General features: G+C 38.9%; 2 protein-coding genes across 5 annotated transcripts in view; one reads left to right on the plus strand and one right to left on the minus strand.

Annotated features, from left to right (window-relative positions):
* Positions 1-21,592, plus strand: part of MED12L (mediator complex subunit 12L) — a 326,362-nt gene that overhangs the window by 128,493 nt on the left and 176,277 nt on the right.
* Positions 1-21,592, minus strand: part of P2RY14 (purinergic receptor P2Y14) — a 52,640-nt gene that overhangs the window by 4,835 nt on the left and 26,213 nt on the right. Inside the window, exons 1-2 of one of the 4 annotated variants that reach the window (XR_005026947.2) lie at positions 19,696-20,512; positions 2,855-4,201 (exon numbers count right to left, since the gene is read on the minus strand). The gene's annotated coding sequence lies outside the window, so the exon portion shown is untranslated. Of the gene's footprint in view, positions 1-992; positions 2,717-2,854; positions 4,202-19,695; positions 20,513-21,592 lie in introns of those variants that run through there. The other 3 variants (XM_036896354.2, XM_057499196.1, XM_036896355.2) reach the window with 3 other exon arrangements.

The following is a 21,592-nucleotide window of genomic DNA, read 5'->3' on the forward strand; positions in this document are numbered from 1 at the left end:
AATACTCATTTAAATATCTCAAAGGTTAAAAGAAAACTAAGAATCACATTTTATTCAGAACTCTGCTTAATAAGTTTAAGAGCTATTGGTGTACACTATACTTTTTAAAACTTCTACATATATTTTGGACATAGACTGTCTTACAAGCATACACATCCAGATGTAACTGGCATTTTTGGTTGTGATTATGGGTACCTTTCAAAATTGAGCTCTTCTGTGTTTTTTCTTTCCCTTGAAAAGCTGATTTGCATTATTTTTATAAACTAGAAAAACACAAATGATAAAAATTCCTTTAAAGATTCTGTGAAATGCAAAGTACATTCTAGATCGGCACTGTCCAATGTGGCTAACCAGTAACCATAGGGGGTCTAGAGGTTTTGAAATGTGGCCTGTCCAGATTGAGATATAAGTGTAAAATGTACACTGAATTTTCTAAACTTTTTTGAAAGTTTGAAAGAAAATAATAAATATCTCAATATTTTAAGTAATTGATTTCATGTTGAATTATTGTTTAGAATAATATTTACTTATTCCATTAAGTAAAATATAATCTAATTTCACTTAATTGTACTTTTTATGAATATGTCTACTAGGAAATTTAAAATTACATATGTGCATTGCATCATATTTTTATTGAACAATGCTGTTCAATAAAACAGTTATTACCTAGACCTTTCCTTTTTTAAGGAATCTTGTATATTCTTCACTGATGTCAGGTATATTGATTTAGAGCACAGGAAAGATTGGAACTCCTTTGAAAGACCATTGATAACATCAAAGTAAATTATTGCCCATCTTATACATAATATCAGCATCCTAGTTGAAAAAAATCTTTAGTAGTTGGTTCTTGCCCTCAGGATAAAGTCCTAAATCTTTAATGCTGACTTACAAAAGTCCCTTCTTGGTCTAATCCCTGCTTCTCCACTCACAGCAGTAAATTACTTCCATCCAAAGCCCTCGTACCTCCTTAGAGGTTCCATGATTTCTCTTACCTTGGAACTTTGCACACGTTTCGTTTGTGCGGAAAACTCTTTGGCTGCCTTCTTGGCTGGCTAACTTTTCTTCATCCTTGAGGCTCAGCTGGGGTGTCACTTCCTGTAGGACACTCTGCCCTCTGGGTCAGAGTGGACTGAGTGGGAAGTGCTATATGTGTGTGCTCATAGAGCGGCGTCTCTCTCCTATTACAACACTCATCTTCCTGGCTGTTTTTTGTTTCTTCCACTACTGTAGGTTCCTCCAGAGGAGAGAGACCGGTCGTCTTTTATCTCTGCACTCCTAGCATTATATTTAGGACATTACATAGTTAAAATATTTGTGAAATAAATGAATATGCAATTTGGAAATACAAGACACGAATCCCCGCTCTTAAGAAGCGTGCATCTAGTCCGGGATCATGGGAAAGAAGGACTGTGGAGGATAGGGGGGTTCCTTGAGGTCAGAGATTCTATCTTGTTCATCTTTTTGTTTCTCGTTTGTGGTGGCAAGCATGGTGCTTTGTACACGAGTAAAGGGCTATGCCAGTAAAATTAAGGAAGACTGAGAAAGTAGAATTTAAAAATGAGGAATATGAAATTCACATTCCAAATTTAAAAAAACGTGCAAACTTTGTACACTACTTCCCACATAAGAATGTCTTCTGTGTATTCTTCCTTCATGCCTACCACATGGCAAAACTAGATATATTTCTAGTCACTTGATTTTGTCAGTCCCTGGACTCCATTTGGAAGGAAATCTTTACCCCCTGCACATTTAGCTCTGATCATACTGGGTTTGAAGTCCTTTGCTTCTATATAGGTCTTCTGTGGCCTGTTTCATGTTTGAGATGGTAAGTGAAGGGGCCCTATTTTTTATTTTTAACTGTCCACTATGACAAAGAGTCTGTGTCTTAGCAGATGATTTGTCTTGTCCCCTGATAGTAAGGTGTAGTAGTAAGTAGGAGACAGATCAGGGGCTTGGCAGAATATATTTTGTTGTATGCTCCTAGGGTTGCCAGTGCTGGGGACACAGCCCCCTCAGTCAGAGGGGTGTGGTGCTCATGGTAGGTACTCAGTATTTGTTAAATTCATTGCAGTTTATGGTTTTAAAAAATGCAGATACTGATACATTTTGAAATAGGAATATTTATAATATATACTTATATAGTGAAATAGTGAAGCTTCCCCGAAATGATTTAGCGCAGCAGTTCCTTTTCTTATAGAAATCTATGTAAAGACGTTTTATCAGAGTCTTGTTACTTAAATACTTTTGAGCTGCAGCATGTCTGCATGTAGCCTGATGCCCAAGCCCTATTCTCAGATTCCTGATAGTGTTGAGGGTCTGAGCGTGTGTGCTTCATGATGCACACACGGCCTCCCCACCTCACTTTCAGGTTAGTGGGAGGTGCTGACTGAGCCAGGTAAACTTCAGGAGCATGTGTGCCTTCTGAAATAGAATGACCACTCCAGGCTTGCCTGGATCTTTCCCCGCCGAACATCATCTTGCTATTTTGGCGCATTTTTAAGCAGTTGCAGACAAGAGTCCCCATTTTAGAATGGAAAGGCTTGAGAAATGCCAGCTGAAGGAAGAAGTAGGATGTCACTGTCACCTGCACTGTTGTGTGGTCAGATACAGCAGTGGCAAATGAAAAGGACACTCCATGATTAACTAGCTAAAGGGAAGTCTAAGGCAATTCTGGTTGCAATTTTCAAACTCTGAAATACTATTTCTTTAGCAGTGGTGGTGGTAGGGCACTGTGTCCTCTTGGTACACATTTTACTGTATTTGGTGTCTCAGCGCATGTAGTTTCTCAATGACAAACTGAGAGACGTATGTGAAAAAGGACACATCTTATGGCTCTACAAGTGCAGCCAGTTATATATTGAGACCAAAAGGCAGGAATATGTGTTGAGTGAAAAATAGGACAAGATCATTAGAGAGACATGTATCACTTTGACCTTGTAACATCTGCTCAGTCTGCTCCCCTTATCTCTAGATTTAATGTCCTGGTAAAGGGACTTACAGAAACTTAAAAACATTTCATGAGTGGAGGAAATATTCACATACTGATGCTGATTTTATACAGTAGCATAAAAATAAAAACTAAGTCACTCAGAAAGAAAACTAAGAATGTCTTGGTGTGGCCCAACTGCCCTGCCCTTCCTGCTCCAGGCTCAGTTGATTCACCATGTCTAAGCAACTTGTCCCAGCACATTAAAGATGGGAGACAGACAAAGCAGGGACAAAAAAGCGGGAAAGGACCTCTGGATGATGATCACCTCAAAAAGTGGGATTCGTGGAGGTGTAGTCAGCCCTGCCCATGGTAGTTACTTCTGAGATTACCTCTGAATTTCTGTAGTGAAAGTTGTTGTTATGTTACCCTAGAGGCTTCAGGAACATAAACAATGCTCCCTAATTCTTGATGCTGCATTTAAGAAAGATTTCTGTATGTGGTAAAACTTTTTAAAAAGGGATCTTTCAGAGTAGAAGTTTTAAGCTTCTCTTAGGTGGAGCTCTTTCTTGATCCACAATTCCAGGTAAAGGAGAATGAAATGGTGTGAAATGTTTTAGTCTATCTATACTGCTCACTTTGGATCTTTGGTAACATAATTAAAACATGGTAGCATGGGATTTATGAGACCAAAAGACAGCTATTAAAGTGTATTAGCATGTAATGAATTGCTTTCTCTGAGTTTTTTTTTTTTGGCACAGTTAGAATATGAATGTCAAAGACTCCTTCCAGTCTAGATAGTGCCCCTGTCCCTTAGTGTGACGTAAGATTTAGGATTGTGTTGCTTTTTAAGTGTTTTCAATGTGTAGAGAATTATGTATAACCTCAGGTCTCTCTGGGCAGAATTTAGTTGATACAGGGCCATACAAAGCCATGCTCATTCCATAAATACATTCATCTTACTAAAAACATGCTTAGTCAGCCTGAGCTCATTACTCATATTCTTTGTAATTATGCACAGAGACCTATTTTTCTCTTATATGTGGACCCCCTTCCACTATTCTAATTGGGTGCCATAATTCTATTTTCTCTGAAGAGAAATTATTCCTTCATCAATTTTGATGAAATTAACAAAGCTCTTGATAACACTGGAGGGTTTTTTCAATTGCCTTAAAAATTTTTTTTCAATAATATGAAGTTCTTTTCAATCAAGTAATGTAGTCCAGTGAGTGCTTGTCATCTTGAAGTGGCCAAAGTGTTTTTTCACTAATGATCCTGTATCATAGGAGAAAAATAAATTAATGAAGTTACATGAAGACCAGAATGTTTTTGTTGGGGAAGTATGTATGATAACAATGTACTTGAATTTTAAATTCAGCTTATATAACTGTGAAATATTTCAACATGTGCATTTGTTGTTTTAATATACTTGGTCTTCAACATTGACGAATGCTGGTTTGGTGTGAGCTCTTGAGGGAAACTTATAAACTCTTTACTTGAGAGTGTTGGACTTGAAGTGCTTTTAGTTATTGTTTTTATTCCCCTCATGGATATAGAAGCTCATGTCAGTTCATTAAAATACTGAAGCTAACAATTGATCATTTAAGCCAGCAAATCATAGGCAGGGTTTTTTCTTAAAAACCTTCACACTGCTGATATTTGGGGCCAAATGATTAGCTGTTGTAGAGGACTGTCTTTTGCACTGTAGAATGTTTAGCATCATCCCTGGCTTCTACTGACCAAATGCCTGTAGCACCATCTCCCAAGTTCGGATAAAAATGTTTCCAGACATTGTTACCGTATGTCCTCTGGGAGGTCACCTCACCCCTGGTTGGTAACCCCTGGTCTAAGGAAACTGATGCATGGACCCTGTAGAGAGAACTGAAAACCTTGTGATCTGATGAGTGGAGGATTAGTTGGGCAGAAGGGTGGTTGGATTTGGTTATGCGATGGTCTGTGTTCTTCCCAGACTTTAGTGTGCATACACATTACCTGGGGTTTTGGCTAAAATGAACACTCAGATTCCATAGGGCGGGTGTGATATTGATGCTTTTAGTGCAGCAACCTTCTTGGAGTAGCAAGTTTATTTTTTCAGACCTCTACTCAGGACATTTAATAAGTATTTGGTGTAGAGGGTAAAAAACTTGTTTTTCTTTGCTGTATTTGGGACTCCAGATTGGAAAAAGTTCCATTTTAGGTAGCCCGGAAATCTAGGATCTTTCTTAGGGTTTCTTCATTACAGATTTCATCATAATTCATTCATGTGGTCTCCTGGAAATGTTAACAGGTATTTTATAGAAAGCTACTTGAGAACAAGTGATAAAGAACACCTTAAATTTACCTGGCATATTCCTACGAGGTCATGAAGTTCTCTTTAGAAATAGAACAGAGAGATGAAGTTCTTTGTGGAGTAATGTTGTATGTGATCCAGGACAGCACAAAACATGTCCTGGTTGGGAATGACAATCCTAACTTCAAGGCAGCACTTAACTCCTAGGGAGGGAAGGAATAGCAAGGGATGGTGTAGAGTGGTTGGCCTTCAGCTGTGTTGGGGGGGATCTCATCTCTTAAATTCTGAAACAACTACATGAAAATACTACATCAGTATTGGTCAGTTGGGTGCATTGGTATTACCAGTGTTAGTTTCTATATTTTTATTGTGTACTGAAATATTTCATAATTAGAAGAAAAGTGTATATGAGAAATAAATTGTTTCTAAGTCACTTTTTTTTATCAGTACTCACTTCTGATGAGCATTTTCCTTCCTGTTCTTTGTTCAATTCTTGTAAAGTAATAATCTGATATTTCCTCCTCCCTCCTTCCAGTCCAAACATCAAAAACTTTAATCCAAGGTCCCTCATATCTTTTTATGTGAGATAATTATTTGTTTCCTAGATAAATATTTGTTTATCAGATTCTCAAAGTGGATATCTAACCCTCTTCTGCTCTCCCCATAGTTTCTGGCCTATGTTCTCTCTGGGCTCAGCCAGTGGGAATCTCACTTTCTCCTTTACTGGAGAAATGTTTGTCACACTCCACACTTCTTGTAGGCTGCTAGGACCTTGTTTCTAAGTTTATTATGCATTTCTCAGTTGCCTTATTTCCTGACCTTCTGCAGCACTGGGTGGTATTGATTTCTCCTGATTGAAATCTTGTGTCTTAAGGGCCAGTATGGTCTTGACTCCTGACTGTGCCTCATCTTTCCTCCTTTGCTGAGACCTTTTATTCATTTGCTCACTAAATGCATCAGAAGGTGTTTGCCAGGCATGCTGGAGATAACATTAGCCACAGGGACTCTCAGGAAGGTCCCAGTTTAGAGGGAAACCAGAGTGGTGCTTCTGGGTGTAACATGAGGCTCTCATTGAAGGAGGAGGCATAGAAACAGAGTGAGCACCTAACACCCATCAACTTCAGGAATGAAGGTATCAAGGCAACCCTCCTGGATCATTAATTGGCTTTAGCCACTCAAAGAAGAGGTAGGGGGGTTTGGGAGTTTTGGGCAGAGAGAGCTACTGGGCACATGCACCAAGACACATGAGATGACAGTGAGCCCAGGGCATGTGGATTGCCCAAGCTTTTGGGTAACATGATTGATCCTTGCCAGGGAATTACTATTACCACCATTTTGCAAATGAGGAAACTGATGCTTAAAATGGTTAAGTAACTCATGGAAGGTGAATTGGGTAGCTAACATGTGACCAGACAGTATTCAAATATAAGTCTGTTCAGCTCCAAGCTGGTTCTCCCCTCCCTCTGAGGGAATGTAGGGCAGCATGTCTTGTGTGTGTGAGAGTGAGCAAATACGCAGGCCCTTCAGCGTTTTTCTGGAGTTCCGGCTTCAGGAGTCACTTAGCCAGTACTTTGTTGATGGAAGGTGCATACGTGTGTGTGAGTTTGTGTCTGTGTCCTGTTTTGGATCTAGGTTTTAAAGGTCTGCAAGGCCTAGATGTCTTCAGTTTCTCTAGTTAGTTTCCAGATACCACAGCATAGAGAACCTCCATTTTATTTGCCAGTTTCTGAAAGTATGTAAAAATTGACATGTTTCTGATTTTTTATTTGGATTCAGCTTTCTATCTTCTATACTGATGTCCAGGAACCCTTCGCAATGATAATTAAAGCAAATGACATCAATCAGCAGGTGGTGGACACCCTGTTGCTGGAGAAACCCAGCTCTGCTATGTGTGGTTTTGAAGCTGCTCATGGGTTCCCCAGGGCCCCTGGCATGAGAAGGGCTCTGCTTGTTGCTGCATCTTATCTTCAGCCGGTTTTTCTTATAGTTGACATGAGCTCCTGATTAGGTCTGACTTGATCCTCCTAACTCTTGTCCACTATGGCCCATTGACTTCAGTTAAAATGTAGGATAATGTCAAGTATGCTTAGTTTAATTTATAGTTGGTTGAATACCGTGGTCACATATTTAAATTGATGAACTGTGCTAATTAATTCTCTCATATTAGAAATATCAACATCCTCCTCTTAGGCTGACTTGCAGACATCTAACTTCCTCTTCCACCAAAGCATAAGCTCAGCTTGGTCTTGATTGCCAGGCTTTCTTCCTGGACCCTCCAATCCATAGACTTTAAAACTCACAAAGATGAAAAATCTGTGAATGTCTGCTATGGAGCAAAACATCCATGATGTGTGGTCATGGGCCTTGAGTTAGGGTGGATAATAAACGGATCATGCCAAACCCAGTCTTTTCTTTTAATTCCAGCCTCTTCCCTTACATTGCTTTGAGCAGGACTCATAGTGGAATGCAGGACCGGCACCCGGGCTTGGGCGGGGTCTTCACGGCTGTGCTCTGGCCAGCGGGTCGCAGGAGCTGCCGGAGGAGATGAGCTGTGGCATAGGTGCCCAACTTTTGGGGCCATGAAAATGGCCACCCATCCCTGTCCTTTGTACCAGGAACTGCATATGCGTTGTCAGGATGGACTTGTGGAGATTTTCTCCTATAGTCTGTGGTATAGCCAAGAGTTTCTCACCTTTGGCACAGTTGACATTCTTATGTATTTCCAGTTCTCTGTGGGCGAGCTATCCTGTGTATTGTAAGATGTGTAGTGTATCCCTTGCCTCTATCCACTAGGTGCCAGTGACACCCCATGGTTTATGACAATCAAAACTGTCTCTGGATACTTCTCAATGTTCCCAGTTGAGAACTACTGGAATAGCCCTTTAATGGTAGGTGCATTTAATACCATTTTGATATCAGAAGAACTCCTCTTGGAGCTAAACCTTAGCCTAATATTGAATAACTCATCAGCAATATGTAATTCATATGCATAGATCTCAGAATGCAAAGTTTTCTTCACTGCTCTGTTGGAATAATGGGCAGACTGTGCATAATGATTAAAAGCTTCATGTTAGACAGTGGACCTTGGTTCAAACATGGCTCCATTTCTTAACAGCTGTGATACTGGATAGTTTCTATTTGCCTCTATGTTCCAGTGTCTGTATTTCTAAAATGAGGGGATAATAGTTGCTACCTCATATAATTCCTTTTCTTATAAGAAATTCTTGGTGCTTGGCAGTGTGTGACAGAGAGGGAACACTGGGGGTTCAGGGAGTGGCTCAGCTGACAACAGAACAATCAGGTATCTCTGGGACTCAGTCTTCCAGGACTTCCTCTGGCTCAGGCTCCCACACACCTTTTCCCTACCTCCCAGATATATTTTAAGTGGGCGGTCCTCTGCCTGGTGGTGGGCAACACAAAGCACAGTGGGGCCTTTGCCTAGTGCTCCAGACCTGCTCGGGTATCTGGCCCTGCAGTGCCTGTGTGGTGGAGAAAGGGAGGGAGGCTGTGCTGCTTACAGCCCCTCTGCTCTGGGCACAGTTGGTGGCACTCAGCGGCAGGGAGGACAAGTGAAATCCAGACTGTTTTGTGCTTTTACTAGGCAGTCCATGCATGCCCGAAGCTCCGATGAGAGTGGCGTACAGCTGTGGAATTCCTGTCCTCAGTGTTTTGCAGACAGATCCCTTGCTCTGTCTGAATTAGATGGGGTTGCTTGGCTTCCTGACTTTTTTCCAGTCTGCTCCTCTGTGGCATTGTTTTGGAATGTGTGGTTATACTCCCTGGGGCCAGGCAAGGAAATGAATCTCTGACCTCTTTTTGCCTCACTGAGATGGTGTTAGCATTTCTCAGCTGTACATGCAGTACTCAGATCTTGATTTTAGGGCTTAGAGCATTAACACATATCCCTTTGCTATAAGGATGGGGAACATTCTAATTTTTACAAAAACAGCAGCTTTAACTACCTAGCTAAGTATCAACCACCTGTGTGTTCAAAAATCAGGCTTACAGAGCTAAATAAGAGAATATAAATATCCAGGACTCAGTGGGAGTGAGAATACTGCAGAGAAATGCTCTCCATACACTTTAAGACCTAAAATTTCATACGTCTTACATGTTGGAGGAATCAGTAACCTTTGATTTTAACAAAATACATTGTAACAATAACTTATGATTGGGCAGGTCTATAAATGAAATTAATTGTATTTTATTAAACACAGTATGTGATGATGAAGCAACTATATTTACTTAAAAGTGGGTAGGACTTAAATGTGAGAAATGCATTTTTATGCAGCTTGAAGAGGTTCTCAGGTGCCTATGAAATGGAATCTTTACTTTTTATGATTTCTTAGGCTCACAGACTGGGATCCATTGTTAAATATCCATGTCCTTTTTGGAGCATTCCATTTGTGATTACTTTACTTTTCTAGTGACTTTTAATATGAGTTAAGTACATTATAAGAAAGTCATTTTATGTCTTGTTATGCCCCATAAGAGCTATTAGATTAGATGCCTTTCATTATTGCCTCAGATGTAGTATCTATACATAAAAAATCTGTACCATGCATTTCAGTTTCATGCTCATGACTTACTTGGACCGAGACCAGTTATATCTTACTCTGTACATTTAAACAATGTTTGATGAAGCCTATACTGACTTTCTCCATACATTAAAGCCTATACTGACTTTCCCCAAACATTATTGCTTTCCTCTTTTGTCTTTTCAGGATCTTTCTCTTCAAGGTCCTTAAGAAAACAGGTCTAGCCTATAGGTCTAGAAGTCTTGATACCCCAGTAGCTATAAACTTCCTCACACCTTTTCCATCCTTAAAAAACCAGAGAACCCTCTGTGGATGGAGAAGTAGTGGTTCCCCAGTATCACTGAGCTCATCTTGTTTCTATGTATCGCTGCCACCTAAAAGGAACCAGGACTTCCTGGAGAAATGACTGATTTCAGATTAGCCACAGGGGAAGTACAAGGTTATTTGAGATACCTTGTGGGCAAAGAGCAAGGCAGTTCTTACATCAATGGTGAAATGTAAAAAAAGTACATGGGAGCTGACTTGAAGGGACATCTTTGACAATTTGGTTATCAATAAGAATGACAGGAATAGATGAAAATAATTGGAAAAAGAAATCAAATTCAGGAGTTGATGATGATATTAAAAATAAGGATTAAGAAAAGGGAAGATGAAGACAGAGGTCAGGCCTTCTTTACAGAAGGATGCAAGCTGGAAAATGTAGAAGAAATGATAGGCATACAGAGTCACCATTTTGCAACCTCAGAGTAATAATTGATTCAGTTATATTAGTTATTCAGTAATAACTTACTTCAGAGGTTGCGAAAAGCCATCCAGTGAAAGTTTGTAGAAGAACAGGATATTCCATTCTAAAAGCATCACTCCTGGATCATTTAGCATAATAACCAAAAAAAAATTATACCTTTTCAGCAGGGAGATCTGGCTGTCACTGAATGATCAAACTTACCAAAAATGGATAATCTGAAATTTTATGCCTCCTGATATGATTCAGTTAGATGTACACAACATACCTTCTCAAAAAGCTGATCACAGATGAACAATTGGACAAACTAAGAATGTGGGTCATTCTACAAAACAACCAGTGTAGATGCTATAGAAAATGTCATGAAAAGAGAACAAATGTGATGGGGTAGGAGAGAGCAGTTCTAGATCAAAAGAGGCCAAAGAGAAATAATGTAATGTGTAAAGGGTGACTGGTGATAGGGTTTGGCGGGGGGAGAAATTGTTTTGGGACAATTGTATAAATCTGAATGCAGACTATATCAGATGATATTATTGAATTAATCTTCCCAAGTATAATAATAGTGTGATTAATAATGCAGGAGAATATTTTTATTCTTCAGATATGGATACTAAAGTATTTAGGAGGGAAGTGTTATGATTGCCTGCAACTTAATTTTCACAATGGTTCAGTTAAAGGAAAGAGAGTAGAGTGTGTGTATACATACTTGTGTAGATATATACTTTTTTGCTGATATACATTATATATGCATAGACATGTGTATAAATATGTGTATCATGTGTGTGTGTGTGTGTATTAGTTTTGAGGGAAGGGTGCCTGACATATAGCAAATGCACGACGGGCTGTTAGACTCTGCTACCCTCCTTACCTTTCCTTCTCAGTCACCTTTGGGAGCTGCTCTGCTGATCCTTAAATTGGTGTTTCTTATTCTAGGCCATCTTGTTTTCTCTTGCTGCCTTTTCTTCTAAGCCAAAGTAATCTTTGTTTAGAACACTGTTTAAAACCATCACCTATAAAGCAAACTTTCCTTCGTCTATCAGCTGTTCTCTTGGTATATGTTATCCGGCAGTGTTCTTGGTGTTGGGGATCCTGCCCTCTTGGAGCTCAGGGTCTGGTGGTTCTGGCATCTGAGCAGCCTCATGTCCTTCCCCTCCTGCTGTGCACCTCAGTCTTCTGCAGTTCTGGTCACTCATAGCCCTTGAAGTTGAAAAGCCAGGTCACTTCACCTCCATGGGGAAGGGCTCTGCCACCAGCCGAATTAGTCATGCCCTACCCAGAGCTACTACTGTGTCTGGTCTCCTCTTTCACTTGCATGACATTTTATAGCAAAAACTCCCCTTCATTGGGATCTTTACCTCATGCCAGAGACAATTGCTAATTGCTTTTGAAAATACATTTTCTTGTTAATGGCATATTTGGTACTTTGAAAGAATTTGTGTAACATAAGCCAAAACACAATGAAAAAAACAGAGCACAGCACTGACTTGAGAGCCAGAGCCCAGTAGGACTCCTGCATCTCCCTCTGTGCTCTTCCCTGGGGTGTCCTCCTTCCTCCACCTGGAGGTAACGCTGTCCTGAATTTTGTTTTTCATTTCCTCCCTTTTAAAACAAATATTTTTAATCCATAGGAACATACATTGCATTGTAAAATTGTTCATGCTCTTCGTAGTCTTCCAGGACTTTTTAAAATCCCTAGTTGAGCATTATTTTTCTGAAGTTTCTGTCTTTGGGAAAATAATTGGAAATATTTTGAAACAGTGAACATTCCCCACACTGTATCTGAGCATTTTAATTCCTTAGGTATACACTCTAAAAATTCTCACTGAAGGAAACCAAGAAACAAACAGCTCAATGTTTTGCAACAAAGAAGCAAACCAAGAAAACGCTCAAGAGATGCTCATAGAAACACTGTGATAGCAAAAATGTGGAAGTAGCACAAATGATTATTGACAGAAGAATGGATTTAAAAAGTTACCTCATGGATTTCATGCAGCAGTGAAAATGAGCAAACTACAGCTTTTAAATCCTTAAGCAGTCCTGAAGAAATAGAAGTGATCCCATTTTATAGCTGAGGAAAGCAAAGTACAGAGAGGTGGAATAATTTGTCCGAGGTGGTAAAACTGGTATGTTTGTAGAACTTGATATGACTCCAGGTCAGCGTCATTCTAAAGCCTTAACTACTAGGGAATATTGTTTCCTACTGAAATAACTTGTTTTTATTAGCTTGTCTCTTCTGCTTGGAGAGACAGCTTTGTATTATCACCTAACCCAGCAAATTGTTCATAGTAAGAGCTGTGTCAGTTTCTGATGATTGACCTTAAACATCCTTATTTTACGTAGGAGGAAAGTAGGTGAGTAACCTTAGTGGCTTGAGCAAGTTCCTGAGATAGTAACCGGGGCACCTGCGGTTGGAACCCAACTCTTCCAAGCCTGCAAAGACTGTATAACATCTAACCTGTTGTTTTTACCTTGGTTCTGTGCCTCCCCTCTAGTAGGTGGTTGGGAGAGGCCTAGCATGTATAATGTCAGCATCACTGGGAGTATAACTGACTGTGTGCCCAAGTCCCTCAGCCAGGGGACACCACTGCTCTCCTGCTGGCTAGCAGAGGCCTCTCCTTAGCCGTGGGACTATTTTACCTGTGATAAAAATCTGTCTAGCCTGCAGCAGAAGTGCCAGCCGTCCTTCTTCTGTCTCCTGAATGTCACTGACGTGATTAGCTTGGGGAAACAGTGCAGGTGTGTTCATGTGTGTGGGCTGGAGTGGGGGTGGGGTGGGGAGAAGGCACACGGGAAGGTGTTTGTGCCTTTGTCAAGTCACCCAGTGTTCACTGTAAATGCAGATAATTGTGATACTTAGGTATTTTGGCCCAGTCAAGCAAAAATTGAAAATAAAGGCAGAAGCTTAAGTGCCTAGCTGTCCCTGTGAGCTTTTCTGCATCTGCCATCTGGGCCTGGCAAAGCCTGTGTATCCCAATATATCATGAAAGGCTTCTGGTTTGTAAACCGGTGTGGGCTTATTGGCACAAGGGTCTGCAAACATTGCCAATTGAGTTTTGTCAAGCACTACATGGGAGTAGCAGGAATCCCTGGGCTAATTGGCTGTCACACTGGCACCGCGGTGATATTGAAGGCCAGTTCTATAAACTCACTGCGGCAGAGATACTTGGAGCCCTGGCCTCTGAGGTTGTCTGTCTCCAGCATCTAAGTCTGGCTGCTTCATATTGGTCTCTGTTAAGATGTCACCTTCTCAGGGATGCCTTCCCTGTTCATGTCTGGCACAGTCAAGTCCATGCCCAGCACTCTTCTGCCTTTCACCATGTTTTATTTTCTTCATAGCCATCTTAATTATTTAAAATAATATTTACTTTTCAACTTACATTCTCTCTCATCACCCCTCACTCCCAACCCTAAATATAGCTCCCATAAAGGTAACCTTCATGAGAACAGAACTTATTTCACTGCTAAATTAGTGCCGGGCATATAGTAGAAATTCAATAGACATTTATCAAATTTATGAATTAATTTGTACAATTTTGGTCAAGTTAAAGACTTGATTTACTTAACTATCAAATATTGAGCCTGTTCAGGTCCTCTAGAGTTTTATAATTCTGTGTGTGTAGTAGGTTAAACATATAGGTATCTTTCTTAATCTTTGCATAAAATTGAATGACCATATTTGATTTATGACATTCTTTAGCAAGTTCATGCAAGGTTGACATTAAAAATTTTTTATTTTGTTATTTTTAATGACATTAATGATTTCCCTCAAATTCTGTAAAATAAAAGCCAAGACTTTGATAATAATAAGCTACATGTAACTGAATGCTCCACGACTGCCATCTCTCTGGCTGCTATGTACCTGGAGTCTCATATTCATTCTTCTGCTGTCTTGTTTTATGTTTTGTTATGTGTATGTGTTCCTCAAATGTGTATGTACATGTTGTATGTGTATGTGTGTATAAGAAATTGTGATGTTTTTTAAAAACCATGTGTAATATTTTAGTGATTTAAGTATAGCCCATATCATCCATGTTATTGAGTGTTGCTATAATTCATTTCCTTTGTCCCCCTTAACATTCCATTGTACAACCATACTACAGTTTAGTCACTCAGTTTCCTGTGATTGGAATGTTTCTAGGTTTTGCCCCTGTAAACTACACTGAGATGTCTGTTTTTATTGTTTCTTGATGGGTTTCTTGTGGGTATAAATGCAGGAATGTAATTGCTGAGTCATAGGGTATATGAATGTTAAATTATGGGAAATAATATCAGGCTATTTTCCAAAGTGGTCACATTAGTTTATACTCCTATCAGTAATGTGCAATGGCCCTGGGAATCCTCTTCAGCATTTCATATTTCTCAGAATTTTAAATATTTGCTTGTGGAATGTTGTTATATTGTGGTCTTGACTTGCATTTCCGTGATCACTAATGATATGGTCACATCTGCCTATGATATCATTGTTTATGTCCATGAAATGTCTAGTCATATCTTTGGCTCACTTTTCAGTTGGGTTGTCTGTGCTATTATTGATTATAGAAATTCTTTAGGTATTGTTGATAACTGCTTTATTGGATGGATGGATGGTGAATAGGAGCTCCCAGATTAAAACTTGTCTTTTCATTTTTAAAGATACATTTTGATAAACAAAAGCTGCTAATTTTAATGTAGTAAAATTATCATTTTCTCCCACATCAGTGCTTTTTGTATCAAAAGAAAATTTTCCTTTCTCAAAGTCTAAAATAATAGTTCTCATAATCTGGTCTGTGAAACCAGGAGGGTCTCTGACACCCTTTCATGGTGGGAGACCATTAGGTCAGCCCATTTTCAAAAGACTGCTGTGTTATTTGCCTTTTTCATTCATTGTGCTGACATTTGTATTAATGTGCAAGAGCCATGGTGTGTAAAACAAATTTTGTGGGGATAATTCAGCACAAATCAAGGCCATGTACGTAACTGCCCTATAGTCACTGTATACCTTACTGCCTTGCGATCAATATAAAAAAAAGAATACAAAAAGTCAAGTTCCCTTTAGAATGTCCTTGATGAAGTAATTAATACACATGTTAATTTGATTAAATCTTACCCATTAACCATGTGTCTTTTAAGTGACACAGAAAGAACTATTCATAGAGCATGTTTGCCACATATGATAGTTGCCTAGAGTAGTAACACTTGCGTGATTGAGTCTCAAGATGAATGAGATGCTCTTTTCATGGAACACCATTTCTACTTGAAAGAATGATACACAAACTACAGTAATTCAGACTTGGGGATTTGCCAGACTTTTTCTAAAAAATGAGTGACTGAGCCTTCATCAAGGGAAATAAATAATGATAATTCCCAGTACTTAGACTGAGATCAGTGCCTGTAATTGTTTTGATTCTATATAAGGAAAAGTAGTTATATTTCAAAGTTCTGCATGAATGACCTCTCCAAATGACCAGTGATTACATGATGTTGTGAAATCTAGCACTGGTAAAAGATTTTCTCAAAGACCCAGTTAGACTAAATGATTTTAATGTAACAAAAATATTCACTGACAAGGGTTTAGATTCTGCTTTTCAACCAACCTTAAAGAAACTACCCCTTGTTGAGTTTTGGTATGATACCAAAGAAGAAAATCACAAACATCATTAAAATACTCTTTCCTTTTTCTATTATATATCTTTGTGAAACTAGATTTTTCCTTATATATTAAAGCTACATTGAACCTGATCAAATGCAGAAGTGGAGAGAAGCTTAGGCCAGATACTAAAGAGATATGCAAAGATGTATAATAATGCTACTTTTCTAACTAAAGGTTTTTTTGTAAAACATAGTTATTTTTCATAAAAATGCATTCTTCATGTTAACATTTGATGCTGTTTTTAAAATGAATGAAAATGTTTTATAAATTAGAAAATTTTAATTTCCACTATAGTAAACATTGCTAGATAAAAATTACACAGAAAAGCTCTTTAGGCTTCTCAGTAGTGTGAAAGGGATCTTGAGACTAAAAGTTTGAGAATTTCTGGCTAACATATATCTTGCCAAATTTTCTAATAAGGTTTTTTTTTTGTGGGGTTAGTTTGCTTATTTTAAGATGTCAGCCGTTAATCTATACATGTACTGGACAGTATTGGACTGTTTATAAATACCAAAATACATTAGACCTTTATAAAGAGTAATTAAATTTAAAAGATATGTAAAACTTCCCAGTCTATTGTAATTCCTACAGATCAGATATATTTTATTTCATTTTTTCTTGTTTTCTTTTTTTTTGTAAGGTTGTCTGTTTATTTCATCCATCTACCAGACATGTGAATTAAGCAAATAATAACCCTTGTGTCTTTCTCCCTCCTCTTTCTGTAGAAGACCACAAACTGGAGGGCTCACAGCCCTGACCCAAATCTCCAGGCTCTCTCACTGTCAGATGCACTATTCTGTCCAGGAAAGACCGGCTTACTTGTTTACAGTGTAGGTCACTTAATGGTAGTTGGTCCTCAGCGGACATCTGGTGATAAGAGTCAGTACTTGTGTACTAGTATGATGCCCAGTTTTCCATTGGAAAAGTAGGAGGTTAACTGGGAGAAGTATTCATTCCTCCTTATTTTGTGATTTCTTACTTGGCCCTGTGAGGTTCTAACTCAAGAAATACCCTGTGGGGTTTTACACTTGCCAATACCACCTCTTACTATGTTATTAGTAAGGATGGGAGAGGGAATTCCATTTTTATTGAGTAGTTGTTATGTACAGGTACTAGCAATGTCTCAATTGTGTATTTGTAGCTCATTGGGGTTATAGTTTTTATCATGATATTTTATTAGTGATAGAATAGAAGAGGATCAAAAAGGAAAAAGCTAAAAGCAAAACAAAGCACCTGTAGCTCAAGGTCACAGTAGATTGAAATTCAGTTATTTATTTGAAAAAGGGCTGCTTTTTCCACCATTTGAGATTGCCTCTATAAAAATCTGAGTCCCAATAATATTGACTATTTTATACAATGTGATTATTGCCACTGTTGTGTGAACAGTTAAGGGGCAGAGCAGTTCTGTATATATACTCTTTCATCTCCAATTTGTATTTATTTAAAAGTCACAATTGTTATTGGACACCTTCATCTCCTTAGGTCAGAGACAAAGCGAGTAGGGGAAAGGGCACTAAATTTAAAGCCAGATGAGTTTTTCCATTAAGTCTCATCCTTGGCTTTTATTAGCTGTGTTATCTTGTTTTAGTCACTGAACCTTTCTGGACCCCAGTTTCCTAATTGGTAAAACAGAGCCAATGATAGGAGGTCTTTCCCAGTGTAATTTGGCTGCTGGAAACACCAAATTTTGATATCTGTGCAAAGGTCTTAAAAGCATAGGACTAAACCTATGCAATTGCAGTACTCAGAATTGTTAATGAGAAGTCCTGGGTCTCATTATCACATACAAATTATGGAAAATATCTTTAGCAGTTTTCTCCTCATCACCTGATTTCGGAGGCTGCCATTTTGAGACTCTTTTATTAGCTTCAGTCATAGAAAATTGCTGATATTTGCCTATTTTTTAATTTTCAAAACCAATTTCATATGGTCTGTGCTAATGCAATTAATAGTAAAAATTACACATGAATGATTAAAAAAATCTATGTATTGTACTAAAGGGCATATGGCAAAAAGTAAGTAAATCTAGATGGTGGGCTTGATAATATGGGTGAATGTAGTAACCACAATGTTGCTCATGTGAAACCTTTGTAAGATTGTATATCAATGATACCTTAATTTAAAACATTCACTAAAAAAAAAAAAACCTAGATGGTGGTTGTTTCCCAAACAGACTTTTACTGTGGATTTTCTTTCTCAAGCTATGTTGATTACACATGTTAATCCTTAGCAGCCAGTGAAATGTTTTGTGTTGAAGGAGTACAAAGGTGAGGAAGCATTGTCGGACTAACGGGTGGGGCCGATGTGGGGAGTTGGCTGGAACAGAAAGAGGATCTGGAAATGCTGGTCTAATCATTTTAATTGTGTTAGGTGTTGAAATATATTTATATCTAAATGTCTATATGTCCAGTGTCTGTATAGATCGATATGCTTTCTCCTGTGAATGCTTTCTTTAAGTGAGGAGAACTGGCAAGAAAGTTGGTATGTGTAAAAATGAACTAGAGAGAAGACAAGAGGTTGGACTTTCTTCATTTAGAAAGTCATTTGTTAGGAAGAGTCACAGCTTTCTAAAAATAATAAATTTAGTGATTTTCAAATTTTTCCGGTGGCAGAATGGGGAGGTACTCAAATTTACTGTGTACCCCTGCCTTCCTTCAGTTTCAGTGTTCCTACAATTTCTCCAGAAAGTGGAACTCTAAGAGAATAAAGTTTCTTTTTGTCTGGGAAGTAAACTGGAGTAGCTTCTAAGCACAAATTCAATTTTAAAATTATCTGTTAAGCTAGATTTTATGGAATTACTATACAATTTCTAGAAAAATAGTGGAATGTGTTCTACAAGTTACGTTCTTTGTCCTGGTAGTCTGCAAAGTAAGACTAAAAACGCTATGAATGTTGCATATGTAAATATTTGTGAAATCGCAGAAGAAGAAATCAGAAGTTAAAAATCAAGCACATGAAAATCAAAACTTAAGGCATTAATAAAACTGAAAATAACAATTACAGGCTCATTTAATTTCTGTTTTTTTTTCCTTTGAAAATCAACTGTGACTCACCATTAAACCCATACCAGTGGCCCAGAGGTTCAGAGGAGACTGGGTTGTGGCCTTTTATACTCTTAAACCAAACCTATTTTTCTTCTTTCTCTCTCCAGCTGTTTAGTTCTGTACTGAACTCCTTTAGTGCAGAGGATTACATCATAACCCAGCTGTTTTGGTACTCTTTACCATAACAAAACTGATCTTAACTTTCTATTCACATACACACAATGGTCTTAATATCAGAAGCAGTAAGCTTACAAATGTTTAAAATACAAATTTCCTAAAGGCTAATCCATGAGCCCACAGTAAAAACCCTGCCTTAGGTAATTAAAAGGAACGTTTACAGGAAAAAGTTGGACTTGGTTTCGTTTTTGAAGTTGGAGAAGTCCAGTCTCACCTGGAAATCTGTCACTTGACTTTCCATCATTAAAACAAAGAATTTAGGATGTCAAGAGCATGAACAGCCATTTTACACTGGAGTCACAAATATCCTTTAAATATATTCTGCATTGAATGGACTTCTCTTACTCACCAAGTTTTTCCAGTCTTTTATGGTCTCTGTAGGCAAGATTGGATCTGCAGCTGAGTGTAACGTCTGCTGTTGAGGGAAGTAGACTTTGCGTTCTGCCTGGGCTGCTCCGTGTTGACCGGTGGGAAATGCTGCATTAGCTCTCAAACCAAAACATTTAAAGTACTCTATGAAATGTTGACATCTCGCCAAATGCTTGAATGTCAAGAACTACAGATGTCTAGTCCTCTTTGGACCCCGCTCTACTGTGTGCTTGTATAAGTTGGATCTTATTTGTGCTAGGGTTACAAATAACCAACACTTGACCCAAAGAGTAACTGGTATGAAACGGGGTACAGAGAGAGAGGAGAGTGCAGTGGAGCAAGTGAGAGCTCCAGTCAGCAGAAGGCTGGATCTTTCCCATGCCTAGCTGTGACCTCTTCCTGTGAAGCTGTTGTAAGAATAGCTTCTGTATTTGTTGGGAAGCATTTTCAAGTTGTAATTCACATGGTTTCAACCACCTCCTTGAAACTTGTTGGAAAACTGAAAAATATTTGAAAGTAATAAAATGTACTAGAACATTTCCCTCTTTCAGGAGCCAGGGGAGACATGGGAAGAATGTGCCAGTAGGTGTTCGCCTGGGAGTCTCCATCATTGAAGGACAAGATAGCCATGAAATGAGAAGAGAGGTTGAAAGGACCCCAGGGTTGTCTCCTTTGGACTTGGGCGACTTAACCTCTCTACCCTTACCCTGCACTAGGGGGTGGACTTGGTGCCTGACAATGCCTGGCCTACTCTAGCTGTCATCCTGACACCTTGCTAGCCTAGAGCTGGTGCTGTTGTATCTTTCTTCAGGACACCCTCTCTTAAATCTGGTTTTGGAGCATGCTGTTCAACCCCAATTTCTGGATTATTTCCTTATTTGGCAAATTGTTGCTGGGATTCTTTTTTCTTACACAGTGTTCTGGATTGATGCAATCACAGCACATCTCTCAGGAGGACGGGCCTGATCCTCCTGCACTCTGTCTACTTTGAACTCACCAGTTTTGGACCCATATCCTCAACTCCACTAATTTTACCAGTTTCTTTTAGGGTGGGATGCTCATTTCTCAGTCACACTTATTATCGTCATCAAACAAAATGAAACAAAACCCGTCAAAACTCTACGTTGATCTTTGGTCTCCTTTATTGGGTACTACTGTCCACTGTTCACTTAAGCTGTAAACCATTAAACTCCTTCATTGTCTCATCCGCTCACCAAAGCCTGATTTTTTTTTGTTTTAAACACCTAACTATTTCTTGTTTATGAGTCCCACCAAGCCATGTTCTCTGCCTTGAGTCTGTTCCCCTCCACAGGGTTGCCCTCCCAACACCATGAGAGGGATCCCCCGGAAACACGAGCATAGCCACGTCATTTTTGTGGGTCCCTCTCACTCACCAGCTACATGGTGATGTTGAATCTCACAGACCTCATGCTCTGCAGTTTGAAACTCCTCATCTGCCACTGCCTGTGTGATCTTTATGTTAGAGCACTTGGCTTGCTGGCCTCCCTGCAGGAGGGAATGGTTCGTGCCTCCTTGCTTGGCTGAGTCCTTTCCCTCTGCCTGGACTGTCTCTCTCCTCCTTTTTACCTAGTTCATCCTGAATTTGAACTGTTTCTGACATGTCAGCCGTTCATGTACTCGTTTCTCAATTTTTATTATATCCACATAGCATCTGCTCTGTTTATATCCGATTTTTGTTTATGTGGAGTCACCTTAAAAATGAAATGTTTATCTTCATCCTTAGCAAAAATATCTTTGAAGCCATAGATTTCATGTGTTTATGTTTAAAAATGCACTAAAATAATTATGTAACTGTTTAGTAAGTTTGTCTGAGCTTGATTTATTCTGAGTATTTTGTCACTCCTGTGGAAACAATG

The sequence above is a fragment of the Manis pentadactyla genome, chromosome 1, assembly GCF_030020395.1.
Source record: "Manis pentadactyla isolate mManPen7 chromosome 1, mManPen7.hap1, whole genome shotgun sequence".
NCBI lineage: Eukaryota > Metazoa > Chordata > Mammalia > Pholidota > Manidae > Manis > Manis pentadactyla.